The sequence below is a fragment of the Cydia pomonella genome, chromosome 19 (genome assembly GCF_033807575.1).
Source record: "Cydia pomonella isolate Wapato2018A chromosome 19, ilCydPomo1, whole genome shotgun sequence".
Lineage (NCBI taxonomy): Eukaryota > Metazoa > Arthropoda > Insecta > Lepidoptera > Tortricidae > Cydia > Cydia pomonella.
The window spans coordinates 15,968,642-15,985,838 of NC_084721.1; the positions used below are offsets into that span (position 1 = coordinate 15,968,642).

The 17,197-nt window shown below is 36.5% G+C and overlaps 1 protein-coding gene across 3 annotated transcripts in view; it reads right to left on the minus strand.

Moving 5' to 3' along the window:
- LOC133528297 (neural cell adhesion molecule 2-like) overlaps window positions 1–17,197 on the minus strand; it is a 525,889-nt gene that overhangs the window by 287,502 nt on the left and 221,190 nt on the right. The gene's annotated exons all lie outside the window — the stretch shown is intronic.

Genomic DNA, 17,197 nt, shown 5'->3' on the forward strand with positions numbered 1-17,197 from the left:
ACTAATTTTAGAAATGTGACTTAAAATAATACAAAGAAAGCGCTTTTATTAAAGATGTAATTTTTACATGTTTTTTTTTTAATTTTAGTAAAAAATAGTTACTCTAGCTTTGGCGTTAGAGTGTATAAAGTAGGTACTAGTTCTAACCTCTGGTCCATAGTGCGTTGCATAAAAGTTTAAGTCATATCTTTGATACGCATAACAACTTGTGTCATAATCATCATTGCGCATATAAATGAAAAGTCATATTATATTGTGTCATACATTTTTAGCCATAATATTTGATGACATACATAGCAGTTGTCATATATTTTTTGTGCATACCTAACGAACCTAACCTAAACATTTATGCAAATTAAATTTATGAGTATAAAAATTATGACGTAACTCATTTATGACAAAAACCCAGTTATGCTCAGGGATAATTCTGACTAAAGATTTTTATGAGTTACAATTGTATGCATAAAGTGTTATGACAGTTAAAAATATGTCAAAAGTTGTTATGCGACCAGAGGGAGTCCCGCTAACCTCTAATTGTGCCGTCGGTTGTCAATATTTCCATAAAGCTTTAATTTGAAATCAACCTTAGCGACAACTGACAATGTACCTTTTAGTTAAAAACGTCACAATTGTTTTTGTTAATCTGTATTTACTGGTGAGGACTTGTAATTGGCTTTTTGAATATATGTTAAACTTATAGCAATATTAACAGCTGTTGGATCTCCAAATAATGGCGAATAATAACAAAATAAATAAATAAGTTTTATTTTTGCAGGTGTCCATAAGCTACGGTGACCGTTTACGATCAGGCAGGCCGTATGCCTGCTTACCGATGGCATTTTATAAAAAGAAAACTACATTTAAGATAGTTCCTCTATCTTTATGTATCATTATCCAATATATTATTACGCATCATTGAAACATACAATCCTATCAACCCCGCACTATTTCAAAGGAAGCTGCCGTATTTCCCGGGCCTCGTAAATACACCCTCACTAAATAAGACGTAAACCCAAAAAAGCTATTTAAACAGTATAAAATACCGCCGGAAGGACGGATCAGCTGCTACCGGCGACGTCGTGTGCGTCCGGCCAGCGGATTCGAATTTCAAACGTTTGAATTTTGAAATCGGATTGGCTGAGATGGTTGTGACGGTTAGACTGTGCAAATAAGGTTGTTTTTAAATGAGGTTGGCAACTGTTTTTATAGATTGCGCCAGCGTAGATTTTACCTGTCTGTAACTTTGTTCTATGAGATTTGACTTAAAGGGCAACGGGGCCATAATAGTACATTACGATACAAGTGCGAAAAATAGGAAATTCGAAACGAGGGGCGATAAATTAAAACACGACCGAAGGGAGTGTTTTAAATCGACACGAGTTGCGAATTACCTATTCGCACATGTTTCGTACAACGTTTTACAGTACATATGGCCCTTTGAATGTTCGACACCGTAACGTAATATGCTAATTTTCGCACTAGTGCGATAAAGTAGCAACATATGTACAGTAAAAAATATTAATAATGCTAGGTAAACCTTACGTTAGCGCCATCTGTGTCTTGGACCGGTCAACCCCATTTTGATACAATACTGCCGTTGTTACTATTACTGGAATGTGTCTATAAAGTTTCAAGTTTATGGTGACGCTGGAAGGCCGTTTGCACCCTATTATGTTACAACTATATAATCTCTCGTTCTCGTTTTATTGCGATGCGCGGATCCCAATTTTGGTCGCACTTTTGATATTTTACAGGAAATCTTGTACATTATAGATACTACCAGATTCGAATAGTATGAGCGTATATAAACTGTAGGAGGCAGCACAGGAGACGTCAGATTTTTGGCGCGAGGTGTTAATGTGAAGATTATGCTTCCAATGTAACCCACAAGATGGCAGAACTTACAATGCACGAGAAAACATACTAGAACGTTAGATGGCAGCACTTGCTTTGGCGTGTGAAGTGTCAATGTACATGTTTATGTTTCCGATTCAGGCCACAAGACGGCAGACCCTCCAATGCGCTCGATTACATATTTTAACAGGTCTTTAACATACATACTTGGTTCGTATAAGTCTTCCATGAAAACAAAAAAAATCTTGACAAAAATAGCAGAGTTGAGCGATCCGTAGTAAAATAATTTGAAAATCGATAGCTACTCTGTCTGTTACCTCTTCAAGCTTAAAACGCTGAACCGCTTTAGATGAAATTTGGCATGGATATTGTTTGGGACAAAATACTTGTCCCTTTTCAAACTGAAATCAATTTTTTACGCAAAAAATTTAGGTAACTAATGATAAAATTGCACTTATGGCCCGATTCGAAGAATGATTAAGACACGTCTAAGATCTTTAAAAGATCGATAACTAAACAACATGTCAACTGAAAATTGACGTTTATTTCTATTCCGCGGTGATCCCAATAAGATCTATCTACGATATTTCTAACGTCAAAGTGACATTGGTTGCCCGAATCGAGCTGCTTCTGTCAATTATACGACATACAAACGATATCTAAATGAGATCTTATCTAAACCAGAACTTATCGTTATCGTATTCCACGCAGGCGAAGTCGTGGGCAGGAGTTATTATTATAAACAAGACCCGCTCCTTTACGTAACACAATTTTTAAGATTAATATGCAGCAGATAACAGCTTAACTGATACTTCGATCGCCCGATGACAGTGACAACCTCATAAATACTGACGAAACGCTGAAACTGAATCCAGTATGGCGTCATTTAAGTCGAATTGCCATTGTCACTTCGTCATCGACGTTGGTGATACAAATGGATAGATTGACGGGCGTTCAATAGAAACGCCACATGCTGAATTAATAACACGACCTCGTAATTAAGTATAGATTTATAATGATTTGTACATTAAAGAAGTTTTTGGCAAAAAAAAATTGTTCAAGCTTTTATCGCTGACTGTACTTTTCTTACCACAAGCAAAAAATACTCACCGAGACAATTCTAAAAATCTCAAGCACAATTAGTTTGCGTGATATCATCACAGAATTTCTACGGCTACATCAACAGATCAGCTTCAGGTCATAATATTGCTTTGTCATCCGATTGACGTACGTATGCAAAATTTCAGCTCAATTGGAAATCGGGAAGTGGGTCAAATTCAGCTTCCAAAATTTGTTCTATACTAACAAAATAACATACTAAGGCTGCGGACTGGACACAAGCGGCGAGCGGCTAATCAAGGTCGTTCATACATTTGGCCGAGTGCAATGTAGTGGTGGTGTGGTACACGCTGAGCGCGCGAGAGGCCGGGATGCAGATGGCGGTGGTGTGCTGCGACCTCTCGCGCGCCTTCGATACTGCCAATCATGGACTTATAGCGCAGAAACTGAGTCACTATGGTATTCGTGGCCCTGCACTGGCACTTCTAATGTCGTTTATGTCGAACAGGAGTCAAGTTGTCGTAGGGGATAGTGGCCGCATCAGGTCCGATGAGATGAAAAACCAGCTCGGGGTACCGCAGGGATCCTGTTTGTCAAATACCCTGTTTAGCATCCTCCTAAATGATCTCCCACAAATAATAAAAGGGTGCGAGATCTTTATGTACGCAGATGACGTCACAGCTGTCGTCACTGGCTCGTCCCTACTACAACTAGAAACGAAGGTAACTGACACGCTTAAACAGCTTTGTTACTGGTTCGAAACAAATGGCTTAGCCCTCAATAAAGACAAAACCTTCGTTATGAGACTCAATTTAAATGGCCACACATCCAGGCCCATGACCACGTATGCCGGCGACGACGCTGTCAGTCAAGTTGTGGACATAAAGTTATTAGGTTTTACCATCGATAGTGGCCTGAGGTGGACCGTACACATCGACCACCTGTGTGCGAGGCTGGGCAGCGCGTGCTACGCTTTAAGACGTCTCGCGAGTACTGCGACCAGGGACGTCGTCAGGAGCTGCTATTTCGCAACTGTGCACTCGCTCATTTCGTACGGCACCGAGCTATGGGGCGGAGCCGCTGACTGGCGTCGGGTGTTCTCATTACAAAAACGAGCCGTACGCGCAATAGCATGTGTTTCTGATGACGTCTCTGCTCGCCAGTATTTCACAGAATACAGTATACTAACACTACCCTGTGTACTTATTCAGCAAATAGCGATATTTACCTACGCAAACACGAACAAATTTACTGTGAAACAGGTAAATCCAAATCGCCATCTGCGTAGCAACAAGAACGCGGGCTGCCTCGCATCTGTGCCACATAAGTTAGCGAAAAGAGGACGATCAGCCTATGTACTTGGCCCACGTATATACAACCACCTACCTAAAAGTATCAAGGATGCACCTTCCTTCCATACTTTTAAAATTAGATTAAAATATTGGTTACTAAAATCACCGTTTTACGACATAGACGAATATTTTTCCAGAGAAATTGTTGATGTACCTAAATAAAATTAACTGTAATAAATAAAAACAATTATGACATACAAATTTAATGTATAATGTACTTAAAGGTACACTGTATATAATTGATATAAAAAAAAATGTAAACTCGACCTGTAACCTAATGTTATTAATAAATTTTCATTTTCATTTTCATTTTCATTTTCATTTTCATTTATGAATGGCCTTGATTTTCTGCTCGTCGCGCCGCTTGCCGCTTACTTCCAGTCCGCCGCCTAACAAAACAAGTTAAATAAAAGCTTGTAATCAAAGTACAAAAAAGGCACAATCCTACCCATAACTGGATTCAGCCACATTAAAAATGCAACATTTGCACACATATCATTTTTATTCAACTCAAAAGCATCAACGTATCTGACACATTTAAAAAAGAAAGTAAATATTTTTGACGCGGAAACATTTCGATTTGTAAACCTTGCAGTTATGGAAGGTAGAGTTAAGGAATGCAATCTCCATAGGCAGAAATTATGCAAAATTAATTAAAAAGTGTCCAGTGGTCAGCTATAACTAATAGTTCCAAACCTCTCCAGAGTAGCGCTAGAGTAGCTAAGGACCTAGGCGTTATTGACGGAGTGAAGTGCGCTGTCTATGATTTGATTTTTTTTTCAAGTATTCTATGTATTGTAGCGCCATCTATTTAAGGTTTTTTGAAGACACTTTTTGGTATATGGACATTCCATTCCTTATCTCCACCTTCCGTACTTACAGTCATGCCAAAAATCGCTAAATTGAAACCAACAGAACCTCTATCAGTTTTGACACTCAAAACGCCGTCAGAATTTTCTGTAATTTTTCCCTGTGTACCAAAGTGGCTCGCTGGCCACTGGAGCATCAAATAGCTTGATTGTGACACACATCTCTTCGTCCTGTATATTAAAAAGGTCAACAAAGGAATTTCGACCTTATGCCCTTCATGAAGGACGGCATTTCAGCTGCGCGCTCTCACGTAGTTCATTTGTTTGTTTACTTGCTAAAAGTTTTCTCAGGGAACGCTTGAGCGAAGGCGTTCATTGGAAAAGTATCCCTTGATTTGAATTGGTTTTACGTTAGTACTTTTAGTAGTACTTTTATTACAAGAAACATTCTCTTGTATTCTGCAATATCTGAGTTGCCCCGGAATAAATAAGAAAAGGAAAACAGAATACAATCAGGGCGGGACGAATATTTTTGTTTTTTGAGGTCAGTTGCTGATTGTGTCAGAGGGGTTTCTGCGCCGATTTCGCGGCTAAACAGACACGATAAGTCGCAATACTTTACAAATACAATCATGTAGTAAAATAAGGTAACAAAATAAAATTATTTGTTTTAATATTTAGGTTTACTAAAACTTCGTGAGGAAACCGGACTAATCCCAACAAGGCCTAGTTTTACCCTAAGGCTACTAAACGTTTAATTAAAAATAAATAGTCAATTAGGTTAAACCAGTTAAATATTAATTATAAGTGTTACTGTTCAAAACACACTTGTCGCTTTCGTAAAAGCTACGACCAACGCCAACTCTGGGGTTTAGTTTACAAGAGATCCGATGAGCCGTGGCAAAATGCCGGAACAACGCGAGGAAGAAGAAGACTGTTTAAAACACACCGTAAAACAAATTTCGTTAAAAAATAAGTTAGAAGTGGTTGCATAAGATATAATGATTTCTCATCCGCTCATCACAGTCATTATGATGTTTTATATTCAGAACACGATGTCAAATAATCAAATGCTTACGCAACCTGCATAAGTTTTTCCCAAACTACGGACCCAATGAACAATTTGATATCGTACGTTGTTAGCAATTTTCGCGCTTAGACCCAACGTTTTGGATGAAAAAGTTGTGTTCCATTTAGCCATAAGCCCCAGAGATGGCACTTTAAGGAGTTTGTGGGTGTCTGAGATGCTGACTCAAAGATTATAGGATCACCCCTTGCTACCCACAACTCCCTGCAACCTAAAATCAACCTTTAGATAAAGACTTGGAGTCCATATCAGCTAGCGAGTTAAGGCATTTTTAAAGCAATCGCCACGCGTATTTTTTCTCCATGCTCAAAGTTATTTTGCACGCGTGGTATGTATAATTCGTCAAGTTAATTTGAAGCATAATATGCCAGGATAAGGTTTAGTTTTGCTTGGTGGGAGTTGATGAAGGTTGGTGAAAATATACTTTAAGAGTTATCGGCCGCAAATAAGTTTTGGTCGTTCGGTAATGGAGGAATTTTGTTGTTCTAATGAGAAGTGAAATGTTTTCTAAAGTAATATTATGTTGTATCAAGCTGGTTTTCTGACTAATTAAACAATTGGCTTTAAATTGATCCAGAAGTACGAAAGATTATAGATCGTTATTCATTTATTCACTTGCAGGGTCTGAATAATAAAAAGAATGGAAGTTTGTTTAATATCCCAACAATTTTACATTTTATGTTGTTACGTAACGCAATCACACAAAAACTGATAACTGAAATAGATTTGAGTGCCAAAATATTTTTTTTTATCTGTATACACGGTACTCACGAGGAACCCGAAAGATTTTAACCACGTACTTCTGAGGCCAAAAGAAGGAAAAAATGTTAAGTATATGATTTTCAGTAAATTTCGCCAAAAAATATTTTTTTTTGTTTTTTTTTTTCAAATTTTGAACGTATTTGTCCATAAAAAGTTAATGTTATGGTAAAACTGGCACTGAAAATAATTATTAAAGATTTTTTTTGTAAAAACTAGTTCTTGCAAAGGTTACTTGTCACTTTTTGACATCCATTAATAAGGATATTTCGACTACGCCCCATAATGGCATCATCGCGATCAAAAAGGCGTTTTGCACTAAGCTACGATAAGAAGATGTTTTTTTTTACATTTGGTATTAACTCTGAAACTAGGCGAAATCCAGAAAAGTTTATATGAAAAGTCTCTAAATGTGATCAGTAATACACTGTCAAAATCTTTCGGTTTCCTCATGTAGCACCGTGTATATGGCTTAGAATAAATTTAAAAGTGGACAAATTACTGTCTGGCGTGAGCCTTGAACTCACGGCCTCTGGATCTCAAGTCAAAAACTGTAGTCTGGATCTGGAGTTCAAGTCTCACACCAGACAGTAATTATTCCACTTTTAAATTTATTAGTTAGTAGATTTCAAGTATAGTCAAATTTAAAAAATAGGAAATAAATAATTTTAGATTTATTGTTCTTAGACATTTTGAAAAGATTTTGCTGTTGTTACTGATGAAGTTGTAAGCTAGCTATATTGTACTACAAATAAAACAAATTCAGCTGTAGTTTTCAAATATAAGTAGTATAAGATTAAAATTAGGAAAAAATATAGCATGATAATTGATGTTCTAGGTAATTTTGAGAAGCTGCTTCTACCCCAAAACACAGACAAAACAGCAATGAAAAGCAAAATTACTAGTAATTTTATGAAATGCGCTATCATACGCATGGTCCCTTTATGCGAGGTCAAAAAGCAATACGGGGAAGCATCGTAAAAATAAAAAAGTTTTCTGATGTACCCCTAAGGGTTTTATTAGTTTTTGTTTATTACACCTTTTTATGAGAGGGACGAATCTCATGTGTCCAAGTAAAGTCAAACATTCCGGTTTTCGGTCATAAAGTAAATGCTTTAGCTTCGAAATATAATTATTTGATATTCCTGTCCGAAAAGAGACAGGTGGAAAATAAAGGTGATCAGTTTAATCTCCAGTATGAGGTTCTTCAAAAAAGGAGTACTGAATCCTAGGCTGAAGATGATATATTAGGCCGTCGATGACGGATGGGCTAATAAGCCGATTGATGGGTTTATAAATAATAACAACGGAAGAACAAAAACATTTATTATAGAAGGTAACTTAATTTGGTTGACGTAACTGGTGACCAAAGAGCTGGCTTCCTTGCACAACGTATCAGCATTGCGATACAACTAAATCATACCCGTTCCTTATCGCTTCCGGTGCAAAAGTACCCATAATGCTCACGGTATTGCCCCGCTGGATATTAGCTGCACCAGAAACGATTCGGAGCGGGAGTCCTCTCCTTTTTGCCTAAGTCGACGGTAGTCGACGATTGGTAGTCAAATTTCTAATTTAGTTTTAATTTTTATTTAATTGTAATCTAATTTAAATTTTAATAATGATATTGTAACCACGTAATGAGTTGCATAAATAAATAAAGAGCATTATGTACGTCAATAAGTAACATCTAAATACCAATAACAATGATAGCCTATTTCCATCCATACAACTGCTTCCTAATTCTTACGTCACTTCCTCCGATTTCGCGCTTGTTAAATGTTATTTCCAGTATCTATAGATACCATACCTCAAAATTGTATGTACTTCCCATAAAACAAAGCGAACTAATACATCTCTCGAACAGGAACGTTCGCCACAAATCTCTGCATCTCAACTGAAACATCTGAAGCGGTGCATCAGTAAATTACTCCGACGGTTAACAGTTATTCAGAATACTAATCAAGCGCAGGTCAAATACACAAACTAACCAGTATAAGTTTCTTCCCCGATTACATTTACCTCTTAAGCGCTTCACTGTTATCGTACACTGGTCTGAATAGAAGCAATGGGAATATATGGGCAGCACCCGATACGTCAGGCTGTCAATGTGGTCGGCAAAACTAAAACGAAACATATTGCTGGGATCCTGTGCGGAAGGATTACAGATATATAAAATGCACTGGATAAGATCGAGAAACGGCGGAACCAAGTTATAGAAATTGTTTAATACATATTAAGTTTTCTGTCGAGTAGTAAAATATGATTTTTAAATCTAAATAGTCAACATTCAACTGAGGTACAGTAAGAGGTCACTTTTCGATCTCCCCTTGGCTACGAAAAACATAACAGTACCTGCCAGTCATGTTCTAAAATTATTCAACCAGGTATTTTTTTTTCAAGTATATCCAGCACAAAATTTCACATATTTTAAAAATGGCAAAGTGTCAATAAGAAATTATAAAACAAATTAAGCTTGTTCATAAAATGCAAGCACGGTAATTGGTGGTACTCGCGGTAGGAAACCGCGGCCGGGCCAACCTTCTTTAACCGGGCCAAGTCATAAAATCAATTTCAAAGATGGTTTGATCGGCTGACAACAAAACGACTTACTTACGAAAAATATTTGTCTATACTTACTTACTGCTGTGGCGCAGTGACCCGAAGTGGATTTTGGCCTCCGACACCAAAGATGATTCTCTGTCCAAAGCCATTTCAGTCCAGTCGACGGCACCGAGTTCGCTAAGGTCCTTTTGCAATTCGTCTCTTCAGCTGTACCTAGGGCATCCAGACGGTCTTCGGCCATTATTTGTCAATATGCTGAAGTAGTTTTCTGAAGTCAATAGGCATTAGACCTAAATTAACACTTTCTCTTCGGAACGGTCTGGTTCGGCGCGGAATTGCTCGATAAAATACCTTCCTTGGGAAAGCGACGTTACATTATTTGTGTGCCATTTGTGGTGAATATAAGAAAAAAGTAAATGAAACAAAAACTCACTTGAACATATGAAAATAGCCTTCACATCCAGTTCATCGACATCACTCATTGGACTAGCAAATGCAAGTCGAAGTAAAAACGAGGGCGTGCATTGGAAACAAAATTTATTGTTTCAGACGACTTCACTGCATTCGTACTATTTGTCCCGTCGAGCATTTTGTTCTATTTGTAGGAAGATTCGTTCGCAGGTTCTGTTCGTATCACAAAAGTTGAGTTGAGCGCCACTTTGAGTTCTTAGAAATTGTAAATTGACGTTGATTTAGGAACTTTACTGTTTAAGATACGTGTTCATTAGAATAATCTAAGAAAAGCTTAATGTGTTAAGCTTTCTAACAAAGTGCCTGATCACCTTAAAGAGTTGAATTCCGAAGCACTACAAACAAGGCTCTATAAATGGTTACCTAAAAAAACTTGTATAATATTAATGACATTTTAAATTGACGATTCCTTCTCATTAATTGTTCTTAGTTTTAGTATTAACATCTGAATTTTGTTGTGTATACCTGTCTATTTTGTTTATGTGTTGTATGTTCTAGTGTTTAAGGTAAAGTGTGTAAATTTGCATTCCAGTATATAATTAAATGCCATGTGTTACCTCATAACAATACATAGTAAAAGAGCCATTGTACGTGTACAATAAAAGAAATGAAAGGATTCTTCTAATTTAGTTCAATAGATAATTTCGTACACTGTCTTTTTAAACTGAATTGAAATATAAGGATTTTGTACGAATAAGTAGGTAACTGTGTGTGCAAAATAAAAATATTTTCGAATAATTAAAAATATGCAATTATTGTGTAATTAAACGATCACGTCTTTAGTATAGCTGTTTAATCTGTTTTCCTAATCACAGCGCGCGACGCGGCGTGCAGCAGTGCGTGACGTGCGGCCGTCGTGAACGCTACTCACATGCACTTAGTGCTTGAAAATGGAGACCTAAGCTCTCTGAAACATGTCGCGCGAGTGGCTAATATTACGTGAGTTTAAATTCGAAAAATCTTTTTTGTTGTACCCTACTTGTCAGTATATTATAACTACGTGTTTAAAACCAAATCTGTTCTCTTTCAATTCAAAACTATTTTATTTCCACAGCTCCATCGAGCCAATATACTTAATCTTCACGGATTCTCAACGGGAAAAAGTTAAAAAAAACTAGACAAACATTTCTAGCATTACAGTTTTATTTAATTTAAAATCGTTGTTCGCACCGATGGCTTACAATCCGTCAAAATTGTTTTAACTGACTTCAAAAAAATTATCCAGCTGTCTGCATTTCTAACAATTTCAATCTCGAACGAATGCATGAGTAAAAACAGTACCCTGGTTTAACGCGTGCAATTTGGTTTGACGTTTAAAAAGTGCGTGGAAAAGTGATACTTACTATACTCGTAAAGTAGATTTCAATCTGGCGGAGAACCCTGCGCCTAGCAGATCAGTTTTGGGCACGATGACTACGCGAATATTTACCGACGCTTCGACCGAGGGGACCCAACAACAACACGTTAAATCTTAGCGAGGGTGATGTGGTGTTGATCGCCGACCCTACCCTTTCTCGTGGTTTGTGGCTACTAGGAAGGATAGCGACGGTCTACTTAGGACTCGACGGAGCGGTCCGCGTGGCAGACATCCACACCAAAGGAGGAGTGCTGCACAGACCGGCCCGGAAACTTATTCTGATGGAGGCCGCACCTCAGCCAGTAGCCACCAGTGATTAGTGTTCCACTGGGGGTCCGGTATGTTGGCTACTGGCCGGCATGCTACCTTTTTTGTAAATTATGAAGTAAGCAGTATCGTTCTATAATTCTTTTTAATATTATAATCGCTTTTAACAATAAAATGAATTATTTGAAAAAAAAAATTCTATCGCTATATAGATATCGCTGGAGCGACATGGTGGAGGCGGATCTGCGCGAGCTTCGAGTCGACAATTGGTGAGAGATCGCACAGGACCGAGAAAAGTGGCGCTGTCTTGTGTCGGAGGCCAAGTCTCATTTTGGGTCGCTGAGCCAACGGAGTAAGTAAGTAAGTAATTATTTCTAGTTTTAATTATTATCAGAATGACTATGACGACTATTTGAACTCAGTTACTTATTATAGCTTTTCTTCTATTTATCATCACAACAGTAACGATACGATACGATGAAAAAATACCAAAACCCGATTGGAAAAATCTCTTATTGAATGCTGATTCATAATATATATGACTTTCAGTGCGTCTCGCTAGCAGTTAGTAGTTGGCGTAAACGAGGGGCGGCAATATTCACCGTCTTTTTTTGATTTCCGTTAATTTCAAGGGTGCTTTCCTGAGCTTAAATTAAGTAACTTTCTCAAAGACACCGGTATTTTTCATTTGAATTATTAATTAATTATTTTTTCTTTGAAAATTAACTAGTTTCCTTAAACGTACTTACCAAGACCCCGAAGTTAACGAAATTTAAAAAAAAAAACGCAGTGTATAGTAATTACGTAACAATATCAAATAAATGACATATATTTATTTGTAAAATTATAATTCCAATAATTGAAAAAAAAAAATTATCTATCAAATTTCCAATTTTTTTGGGGTCGGCAACGCGCATGTATTTTTTTTTTAATTTATTTGAATCAAAAATAGATTACAAAAAGCCTTAAACTACTAATCTGCCAAACTGCAGTATAGTTTGTTGGCAGAAAAAAAATCTACCCTCCATCAACTAGTAGGTATAATAAATATTAATAACTATAGCCGCTTTTGCATACGTATGTATATTGAAACCTTGATATGTTCAAACTTAAACTTCCGAGTGGTTATCACATACTTACTGTTAATATCATCACATACCTTGATGCTGTGACATGGTTATGATACCTAACGATAAATATCAAAACATACAAGATTTTAAAATCAAAATCGAGCTCCTGTTTGAAAAATCTTTCCGCCCTTTGTTACCACGAATAGGTATTTTTTAGACGTGCCTCGGAAAATTCCAATTTACAACGCGTGGATTTTGCATTGACTACAGCATTCAATTTATTCCTGCACAATGTTTGCAAATTTGATCTGGAAGCCGATTTTGTTTGACTATTTTTATATTATAATTAGAAAGTAACTATTATCTCTTCACGCTTGAACCTCTAAACTATATTAGATGAAATTTCGTATGGAATTATTTTTAATCCTGGGGAAGGACAGAAGATAGTTTTCATCCAAGAAACTATCCCTTAAGAGGGTGAAAAGGGGACGGGTGGGGTGGAGTATAAAAGTGGTACATAGATATACTAATTCTATTAAGCCAAAGTCACGGGCAGAAGCTAATTTGGTATCGTTTTTATCTTATGTATATACAATACAAAACAAATCCTCTTTATTGCACAACCTCAGCATAAATGTACAGGGAAACAGACATAATTAATACATGTAGATAGAGGTAAACAACAGGCTACTTGAGTTACCTTGAGAGAGTCGCTAAAGCTGACTGATCCTCACGAAATGCAATCAGAAGTCGTCTCATAAGCCATCTTGCTCACACTTCGTGTTACGCGTAAGATGCCTGATGATACGATTCAAGGTTGTGTCAAAACAAGATCAAATCTATATCTAAATGTTAGGAATCGGCATCAAGCGTGCAATATTTAGCAGGAACTTTGTGGAATTTGTTCTGTTTTAAAAATATATAATACAGATTCGGCGTTTTTAATAACATAGATACATGGTTTTTAATAACGAGTATGAATGGAATGAATGCTTTGCGCATATTTTACTTTTACAGTTACGCGTAACCCTTTTAACTTATTTAATAAAATTTATATTTGAAATCAGCGGATTATATTAAAGTAAATGAGTTCATGGAATTGACATTTTGATTCAGAAATTGTTTTTATTTATTGACATTGTTTTCTTTATCATACAGATGATCCTTATTGGGAGATACTATTTCATTGTTTTTTATATTGTTGTGTGTTGACGATTCTTATTGGGAGATATTATTTGTGTTCTTTTATTAATTTATCGTTTTTATTTTTATTGTTCTCGTATTTTCATAAGTTTTGACATTGTAAATTTATATTTTGGATTTTTGTAAGTATTTACCTACTTACTGTTATTCTAATTGTATTGACAATCCTTATTGGAGCTATAATTTTATTTCATTAGTATTGTTATTATTTTCATTTTTATTTTATTTTGACGATCATGATAGAAATTTTTATATTTTTGACATCGATGCAAATTTATTATGTAATTATCTTTCATGAAATAAATCATCTAATCATCTAATCTAATCTATTTAGTAGTGTCATTTCTTAATTACTTTTAATTCATTGTATTACTTTTCGAACATAGACGGTTTTTTGAGTAGAGAATACTTAATCGTCATGAGTATTAATTGAGTCAACTTGAATCATATCACTTCAACAAAACTCCGCTTAAAATCTTTAAAATAAATACACTGTTCATTTGATTGTATTTAGGTATCTACAGGCCTTAGTTGCCTAATAAGTAATAACAAAAGATATTTGATTTTCGGTTGTTCTGCCCATAATCTGCGTGCATTTCAAACTCTGCGTGAAACCTTTAAATTTGTATAGCGTTTAAACGAAACCTCTGATTTGTTATTCCGTTTTAGACACGGAGCACTAAAAAACGTCCGAAGCATCCGTGCGAACAATGATCGGGGTGTGGTTTTGTTAAAAAACGAGTCAGAGCCACGCTGTTATTGGGAAAAACAATCGGCGCATAAAACACTTTCGCGCTTGGCCGGATTTTTCTCGCGATTTTGCGAATGGAAAGTAGAACGGGAATCGGGATGCCTTGTTTGTAGAATTATTTTTTATGAAAAGGTAGCTTCTGCTGTTTAATTTGCGAAAAATGTAAAAATCATAGGAAAATACACCCCTTACATATGTGCTATTTTATATTTTATTTTATTTATTTTTATTTATTTATACAAGGAATTCCAACAGCTAATTGAGGAATTCCAAAAATACATTAAACTTTTTAGATAGTAGTACAGAGCCAATTACAGGAACTCGCAAATAGAAACTGTATATATAATAACAAAATACACACTAGATAGAAAAGCACATGTGACTACAATATGAAATATATCAAGGTTACAATTAATAAAAAAAGAGAGACCAAGAAATAGATATGAGCAATAAGCAAGAACACTTATAACTTATGAAATTACACTAAGATAAACAACTTATATTCGCATTTAGATGAACAACATGGACCGGGCTCAAATACATTAAAGTTACAGATCACACTCCATAGCATATCACTACCTGCAACATGTTATTTAGAAGCATTGATTGACTAGATTGCGCCTTACACTAGGGATTGAGCAATTAAAAACGTCAATATCTAGATCCTTCGACAAATTATTCAAGTTACGAGCTGCGCGACACAGGAAACTATTTTGCCTATAATTAGATAATTTTATATGTGAAACTTCTATCCTTGGACCCGGCTATATCCGTAGGGTCAAAAAGTGACTGGTGGCTCGGTAGATAGAAGCCGGGTACAGTGGATCACTCAACCTAATTTCAAGGACTCCGCGGATGCTGCTGCGCCTGGGACAGACAACTTTATGGCAACACAGGCTTGCCCAGAACCCGTATCACCCTCTCTTTCCTCCCCGACATGATCCACAGGAATGACAAGTCAGTACGTGTGGTGCCAGTTCGGACGCAGGTGCCTAGCTTGCGCCCAAACGGTGGCTCCAGATCCGGATTTATAATTAGTTTTCCTTTTTTCTTGGAGACTAGTTTTCAGCGTTTCAGGGCTAAGTGTTTCATAAAAAACACTTCAGCCATAATCCCTTACTCGCCTCTTACGATACCCATGGGGTGGTGCTATTCTCGTCCGACACTACATAGAGAAATTTCAACGACTGAGCCACTGTTCGATCTGAACCACTGCCTTGACCCTAAACTACGTCCAACCACAAAGAGTGGGAAAAGCGGAATGTTACACGCTTGAATCTGGACTAGGTCAACTGGAGGAGTACAAAGGTACTCCTCCAGTTGGTCTTCTGTAAGGTAAAGACCTTACAGAAGACCACAGCCTTAATAACACTGCAACTCTGTGTGGGTATGTAGTATTGTTGTATTACTGACGATGTGTAAGTTCCTCAGAGTTACAAGCCCTCATCCCTTTAGGTATAAGGGTGTCCAGAATTATGCTAAATAGAACCCTATCACTTTCAAAATCAAGTGAGAAATATATTCCCTCTACCTTACAAAGGCTTAAAAGCTGGCAACATACTTATCTTAAAATCTCTCTGGTGTCTATGGGCAACATTAATCCCTTACCACCTATCATAAAAAAATACCTAATTTCTTGGTAAGTATAAAGTACAATTTCTAGCAACAATACAAGACATAGACTTTTTTTATACGATTGAATGGTAAAGAATGCCTTAAAGCATTAAGTCCGCCATTTGTACAATTTTATATCGTGCAATAAAGTTCAAATAAATAAATAGATAGATATATGCATTAGGTTACTTGAAGTTTCACATAAAATTTCATGTTATTTTTTTTAACTACTTCTGTGGGAAACAAACAAACGGATACGGAATAGAGGAGTTACATGCGCGTTGCCGACCCTAACACTCCGCACCTTCGTCGAGCTCTGGCAACCTCACTCACCGACAGGAACACAACATTATGAGTAGGGTCTAGTGTTATACGGCTGCGGTTTTCTATTTCTTAATATTGTTTTAAAATAAAATTGTAACTCTGATTGTATGGCGGCCGCTCGATTCGTGTGACTTTTAAGCATCGAATACCGATGTTCTTCTTGACTTTGTTTTTTTTAAATTGTTTTTATGTAAACAGGTTGCCTCATATCTGCATCATTCAACTAAGAAGGCATTCGAGTTCATTGGGCCGAAATCTCCCAACATAACTGACTGAAGTTAAAGATTACTGTTAAAAAAAAACAACGGTTTGCACTCCGCGAGTGCCGGCAGAAGTGAAAACTTGAATATTAACATCTTGAATTTTTGATATTTTGGAATGGTTAGGGAATAATTTTGCACGAATCGCTTTAATTATCAGTATAAAAGTACTATCATTTATGTGGTAAAATACAATATTCATTTATTGCGCTATTGTACACAAACATGACAATTTATATTACATTAAAAATTTAACACTTCAAACTTATTACAATTATCTAACATTAAAAAGTTTATCATATTCCTACGCCGCGCCGGCGGTCTAACTGGCTTCAATGACATTGTAACAGTTTTTCAATCATGTCACGTGTCCGTCTTACGAATTTTCAATTTGA